Source organism: Astatotilapia calliptera, chromosome 12 (assembly GCF_900246225.1).
Source record: "Astatotilapia calliptera chromosome 12, fAstCal1.2, whole genome shotgun sequence".
NCBI lineage: Eukaryota > Metazoa > Chordata > Actinopteri > Cichliformes > Cichlidae > Astatotilapia > Astatotilapia calliptera.
This window is the reverse complement of record NC_039313.1, coordinates 652,188-659,518: the sequence shown is the minus strand read 5'-3', so window position 1 is coordinate 659,518 and position 7,331 is coordinate 652,188. Positions and strand designations below refer to the sequence as shown.

General features: G+C 37.6%; 1 long non-coding RNA gene across 2 annotated transcripts; it reads right to left on the bottom strand.

Annotated features, from left to right (window-relative positions):
• Positions 1–205: 205 nt before the first annotated feature.
• On the bottom strand, positions 206–6,394 carry LOC113033176 (uncharacterized). Of its 2 annotated transcripts, XR_003274005.1 has the most exons (4): positions 6,164–6,394; positions 4,904–5,038; positions 2,801–3,621; positions 510–1,042 (listed from the first exon to the last, which is right to left on the bottom strand). It is a non-coding gene; the product is annotated as an uncharacterized LOC113033176 (long non-coding RNA). The 2 variants fall into 2 exon arrangements; XR_003274004.1 differs by having other exon boundaries at positions 206–3,621; positions 6,164–6,384.
• Positions 6,395–7,331: the final 937 nt, after the last annotated feature.

Here is a 7,331-nt window from a genome sequence, read left to right as displayed (position 1 = left end):
TTGAAGTTATTTATAAAATGATATAGATATGTTTCTTCGGCAGCTGCTAGCAGATGATCATTTTCTTAACAAATTATTGATATATCATTATAAATTAGCTTTGGCGTAAATGGTGAAGCTGTCATATAAATCCTGAGTGGTAAAAAGGCCTATTGTCAGAATTTAAAAAAGTAAATTAATTAATCCATTACTAAAAAAACAGAATAACAAGTATGAAATAATACACAAAAAAACTTCCAGGTCAAACTCTTACAGGTTCGTCATGCATTTCCTTTCCTCACACTGTTTAGATCTGTACTGAGCGACCTCCTGCCCAGCCTGCAGAATTCAGCTGCTTTGGACCTGATTAAAAATCTGTAGCAACAAAAATGAGTGTTTTTCATGTTTGCTGTGTATTATTTTTTGCAGTATTAACATTATTAACATTTTTATACTAATTTGAACTCTTTTTCATGTGTGAGGATTTGTTGCTGCAGCTTCAGTTAAATCTCTTAAATACAGTGTTTAAAATGATGAAATGAGTCCACGTGTGTAGCTTTAAGTTCAGACCTGCTGTTTAATCATTATTATCACAAAAACACAGCCGTAGCATTTGCTGCACAAACTTTATTCAAATCATAGCCATTGAGCTGCGCAGTGAGGATTAGCTGATCTACATACATATAGAAGCAATACTTGAGATTTGTTATGTGAACAGTTCCACAAATATATTTCAAGTAGTGGAAAATGAATGCAATGAGTAATTTTTCTGTGACTTCTCTGAATTTACTTGTCAGTCTTTTAACCTGAAACAGTTGTGGTACAAAATGCATGCAGATATTCCCATCTCAAAAGTCAAATTGCTGGCAATAGGTGTTATTAAATGTGGACTACAACAGACATGACAGTTATTAACCTGGGAACGTACAAAATAGTGAATATGTACAGCCGACAATTTCCACGGTGAACAAAGGTCATTTTGATTTGTCGATGAAATCTGTCTGCATAAATCAGGGAAATAAATGTAAGTGGGAAAAGTGTTGAGACGTGAAAATAGAATTTCCTGCAAAGAGAACGACAACGTCATTATTAGTTTGAAGCAGCTGCTCTGTCTTAAGTCCTCGTGCGAGCTGCAAATATGACAGGTTTTGGCACTTTTATCTGATCCTATTGTGTAATAACAACACATTGTTAATCAGCTCAATAGATGAACAAACCTGAGATCCTGTAGACAAAGGCTTTGTTGGCAAAGGATTAAATATCACTAAGTATTTATTGCTCTTCTGTGATGCAGATTCTCAGCTTTGGCGGCTGTTTCCTGATGTGGCACTAAAGTCAGCACAGTCTCAGAGTGTCCAGCATGCAGAGCAAAGAAACTGACCGACACAGCGCATTAACCATTGCTGCTGCAGGCTTGGAGTCAACTGTGATCAATGGAAAACTATAAAGAATATATGATGTTATACTATGATGCAGTATATAAATGTCTAAGTGTCTATATTTAGAAATAAAAACAACCTCTGTTGCTCTTCACCTGGAAGTGTTTTATCACAGAGGGTTACTGAGAGATGTCCAAAATATTATGGACACCATTTATATACAGTGCTGATGTTCACCAACATTGTTCCTCACTGCCATAAATTATATTTGTCACTATGAAAACACGACCATGCAAGAAGGTTAATTTTAATAGAGAGGGAATCATGGCTCGAAGGTCGACAGCCCGATGTGGAAATGTAATTATTCGGTACAATAATACAGAGAAACCCCAACAAGTACAAAAGTTCAGCCAACACCTGTGTACTTCAATAGGCTATCGCTAAAACAGGGGAAATGCTCCCTTCATGAAGAAGAGAGTAAATGATGAACATTTTACACGACTGTAGTAAATACACAAACGTAGCTGATTTTTAGGGCTTCAGCTGGAAACTTTCATCAGGTTTGGTTGACCCAAGAAAATGTGACGGCATCAGAATGCCTCAGATGTCTGCCACACTATGTCCATATGCTGTATGAATTATATCTGAGTATGACTTCACACCACAGGCTGTGACATGTAAAACCAAACGCCTGCAATCTGTAAACTTTTACAGGGCACAATAATGCAATGTTTACAATCTGCAAATAATGCAGCGCTCCCATCTCGTCCACAGATATCTAAGTGCTATTTAGCTCTGGAATAGCAGATAGGACATCAGCGAGTGCTGTTCAGTCTACCTGGTAAAAAGAAAGAATTTAGCCCTGCAGAATAAAGGAAACTACAAAATCACTTCAGTTGTTCAGCAGCTTCTTTTCACAAGAACACCCTTGGCAGATCCTTAAAATAGAAAGTTAGCTGCTTGTGTCACTCAGCTGCTGACAAGCATAGGATAAGAGAGCATGCTACAATCTCTGTGTACTGTATCTGAATCCTTAAACAGGCTACTGGACAGGGACAGCACAAATTACAGTGGCAGGGCATTTATAGAAGTAGGGGATCCTAGAAGCTACTAAGTGGTCCCTATCTGTTTTGGAGAGCACACTCGTGGTTCACTCTGACTCATGCTGGGACATGCACATCAATGACAAAGCCTGATATGTATACACACATATACCCTGACTGCCGTGAGGATCGAGCCACCAGCAATAATGCACCGCAGACAATTTGCATAATTTTTAAAAAATGAAGAAAAATTATGCAAGTTTAAAACAAAAGGCTGTTTGCTGTAGCTCAAAACACAGTCCTGCATGCAGGCAGTTCTAGACAATATAGTATCGGGCTACATACTGTCACACGATAAGAACAAATTTTCACAAAATACTGGCCCCTCATATACCATACCTGGCACTGAATTAGACCCGTCCGCGTGGCGTGCTCAAAGTCAGGCCAACAACACTAAAAAGAAAAGTAAACAACATCAGAAGAGTTAGTGTTAGCATCGTTTTTTAGTGAAAACTACATGACTCAAAACAAACTCTATTAAAGTTGAACCTCATCTCTGATTCATGCTGGGATGCCTCTAAGACAACCAAGTTGCTATACATTAATACTCAAGGAACATACTGGTGTCATCCAATTAATTTTAATTTTTTAAACTCAGTTTAATGTGATGTAAACTTGTTTATATTGTCACAACACAGCTGCCTCGAGGTACTTTGTACTGTAAAGACCCTGTAATAATGCAGAGAAACCCAGCAATCATATGACCCTTTATGAACGCTAAGGTGGACAACGAGATGAGACTATACCTGCTGTGCTGTCTGTGGCCTTTTGTTCAAATTCTCTAAGCTGGTTAAGTAGAGGAAAAAGTCTGACATATTTCATGACCATTAAATGTTAGACAAGGCTCTGAAAACGAGGTTACAGTTACAAACAAAAACCTCTGCTTGTGCGCACAGACCCTAAATCACAACAAATAAGACAATAGTAAGACAAATTACTACAAAGTCTTGTTACCGCTCTTCATATAACAGTGTGACAAAGTCCTGAATGCAGCCTGCATGTTAGTACATCAAGGTCCATCTGAGCTTTAAGTAAAATACACTCAGCTTTTCCTTGGATTTTAAGAGTTGCTCAGTTCATACAGGAACTGCAGCAGTCGGGGTTAACGTGTCGCTGTGTTGCTCCTCCGTGTCAGCCATTGAGACTAGTCGCAATTTATTCTGAGGAAAAAAAGAGAAACAACAAGACATTTTTAAAAAGTTTGTCATTTTATAATTTTTTTTACCTAGAACATAAACAACATTAACAAAAAAAGGATTAGGGCTGTGCGATATGACGATATATATCAGATTACGATATAAAAATGTCTATCGTTTCATATTATACACTATTCTTTGTTTTGTGGTGTTGCAAAATAAACTGTTTACGGCAATATTTTTTTCATGGTTTTGATGGTCACTGTAGTTGCTATATTATTTCTTAAAGTTCCCTCCTTCTCTTATACTTAAAATAACCACACTATGGACGGACAAGTGACTGTTTTTACGCGTACTTTCGTTACCAACAATGAGGATAAAACCATCGTGTGGCTCCGCCGTCCGCTTGTTTATTTTCCACATAAACCTTTCACAATAAAGCTCAAGTTTCTGTTGAGACTTTTCAAACTAAACTGAAATGATATACATTATTCTCAAACATAAAATTTCAGAATATGCATCAAACAAATGACCTCAAATAAAAACATCAAGTAACTATAAATGGCGCTTACAGTCACCACGCAGATGAAGGCACAGAGAATACCAGCATGGCCAGCAAGGATGAGGCAGAACCAGAAGGACCAGTCAAAAGAAATCGAGGACCTTATTGTTAAATGAGGGGCTACCTCTGTAGCATGGACATGGTTTGGTTATGAAAAGTCTGACACGCCCCAGAAAACTGTACTATGCAAATTATGCCACAAACTGGTCCCCACCACCACTCGAACACGACAAACCTCTTTAACCACCTACACAAGAATCACATGAAAGAGTTTCGAGAGAGTTTACGAATGAAAAGCAAAAAAGAGTCGTCAGGTGCTCAAAATAATCCTTAGACTCAAACGTTAGAACAGGCTTTTCCTTGCAGCACGCCGTCTAATAAATACTCAGAAAGAAAATGGCGGCCATTTAAACTCATGTCTAAAAATGTATAGTTTCATGCATCGGTCAAAACACTCGACTCCAGGTACACGATGCCCAACTGAAAACATTTCACATAAGTCGAGTTGCCCGAGAATCACAGAATTTACAGAAAATGCACTATTTTGTGATATATATCGTTATCAGGAGAGATACGTCTTATATTGGGATATGAGATTTTGGTCATATCACGCAGCCCTACAAAGGATTATAATTCACGTAGAGTTGCATACACATAACACCATTCTGTTGCAACAAAAGCAGTTTATAATTAAAGTAACATACATACCTTGAAAAACTAAATCAACCACAACATTAAACTCACCTTGTGTTTGTAGAGAAGGTGATCAGGGTTTTTCTTCATTTCCTGAGACCAGCTGCTCTGGATCATCACCAGCTTGTATCTTCATCTTTTTTTCCACTCAGGGAAGTCTTTCCTTTTCTTGGCCATTGCTCTGCACTGGAAAACCAAAGTGTGTGATCAAAGGTGAAATAAGGGATATTTTTCCACTGCAGGACTTAAAGTGCTTCAAGTAGTGATAGCTGTTGATCCATTTCTCAAATAATCTGTAAGGATCTGGATTTTTAAGAAAGATACAAATATCTCTGCTTATATTTGGCTAAAAGCTTGATATAGACAAGGCATATAGAGCCCCTGCACACCAGCACTGCACTTACATTATAGTTCAATCAAGAAATAGTTATTATTGATTTATTATTGAATTTTTTTAGTAATAATTTTTAGTATTTAATCACATTAGCACAGTGGGGTGACAAAAATATTCCACATACAAGAAATACTGCTCAGCATTTCATAAATTACATTTTCAACAAATGTTGGAGTAAAAACACAGTTACAGGGAAAATGTGTCTGTCTGTAAATATTAACTAAACATTTCTATGTGCTACAAAATAGACATACTGTAATTGTAAATGTGCTGAGGTGAAACTATACTTTCAATAATTTTACCACTACAGTCTGTTAACCACCGAAATAATCTATGCTGGTCAGCTAGCTAAAAGTCTTTACTTTAGCAGCCCAAATCAGAGGCTAACATTAGCATTTGCTAGCGTCAGCCAGGAAGGTCTGAGGCTTAAACTAGGGTTAGTGTAACTTTGCCTGAAACCCTTTAAAGTGTACAGTAGAGCCAACTGTAAAACACAGGTATTGATACAGTACTTATTAGAGTCCTAGAATAATTTCTAGAACCATGAAGTTCTCACTTTCCCAGTTATCCACATCGCTGACTTTTGCTAATTAGCTAGTTAGCAGTCACAGCTGTGTAATACCCAGAGAGACACAGACAGCTAACTATAATATTTATGAAAACTGGTTCAGCCACTGAAGGGCAAAACTGGTGGTATCACAGTAAAAATTATTTTAACATTAACTAAACTAAAGCTTAAGTCATGTTAAACCTAAATAACAATTATTTTAAAAAATGAGTCAGCAAAATATTCCTGACTTGTCTGGAGACAGCCGAAACCAGTTAACAAATAAATTAACAATTCTTTCTAAATAAAAACACGGAGTCTTTTGAAAAACATTATTTTAATAAAACGAAACATGAGTTTTAATACTTACCACAGAAATTTGAAGGCAGTTTCTCCAACTTCAGAATCCAAAATCCAGATGAAGCCTGAAAGAAGCCTAATGGCTGCTCTTGCGCTTACTTTTCCCTCCTTTTCAGGTTCTTTTTCCCACAATGCATTGCAGTAGTTGAGAAATACAGAAAAATACCTGTAAATGACTAATACGGAAAATTCCTTCACGTTTATACAGTAGATTGTACTGTATTTTTACGGATTTTTTTTTACAGTGTACTTTCTTTAGAACTGGGATGTGGTTTAATTTAGTTAAATCTGCAAGCTTAGTAGAAACATTAATAGCTAAGTATTTAATATTTCCAGATTGCAGTGGGGCAAAAGAAGAATTATGGAAGGAGCAATTCAACGGAAGAACTGCAGATTTTAACCAGTTTATTGAATAATCTGAAACTCTTGAAAAAGAGTTTATTAGCGTGACTATCTCAGAGAGATTGGTTTGTGAATGTTGGAGGAAAAGCAACACATCATCTCCATAAACACTGATCTTATGTTCTATGTTCTTGCATTTTGTTCATTATTTCCTGACCTTGGTCGGACACGTAGGCTTCTTCTAAAGATTTGATGTTTTTTTCTAGTTGCTGAATGTTTTTGTTTTCTTCTTTCTTTTTATGTGATGAGAAAGAAATTATTTTCCCCCTCATCACAGCGATGGACAAGTGAGAAGAAAGAAAATTCCTTACTGTTGGGGTGAAGGGAGCGCCATGTGTCGCAAAGCCCAAAGTGGCTCATATACTGTTTGATTATATTTGTGTACTGCTGACAGCGCTGAGGTCCTGCTGTTTTGAACCTTTACATTTCTTTCCCCAAGACCAAGTGTGCAATCTAGGTGTTCAGAGACGTGACTGGGAACAGGACCTTGTGTCGTTCCAGGATCTCTTTAGGGAACTGGTCGTTCATGCTGAAGTCCGTTCCTTTCAGCTCCCTGCTGCGACTCTTCACCTGCTCCTTCTGCTTGAAAAGACTAAATTTGGCCACAATAGGACACAGTCTCCCGACACCAGGCCTCATAGCTCTGATACGATGGACTGAGTCGAAGCAGTTGTTCTTTATGGTGTCCTCAGGAAGCTTCAGGTGGGTCTTAATGAAGGTTTTAACCGTTGATTCGTCGTCCTCTCCAGCAGACTCTGGGATACCAGAAGACACAA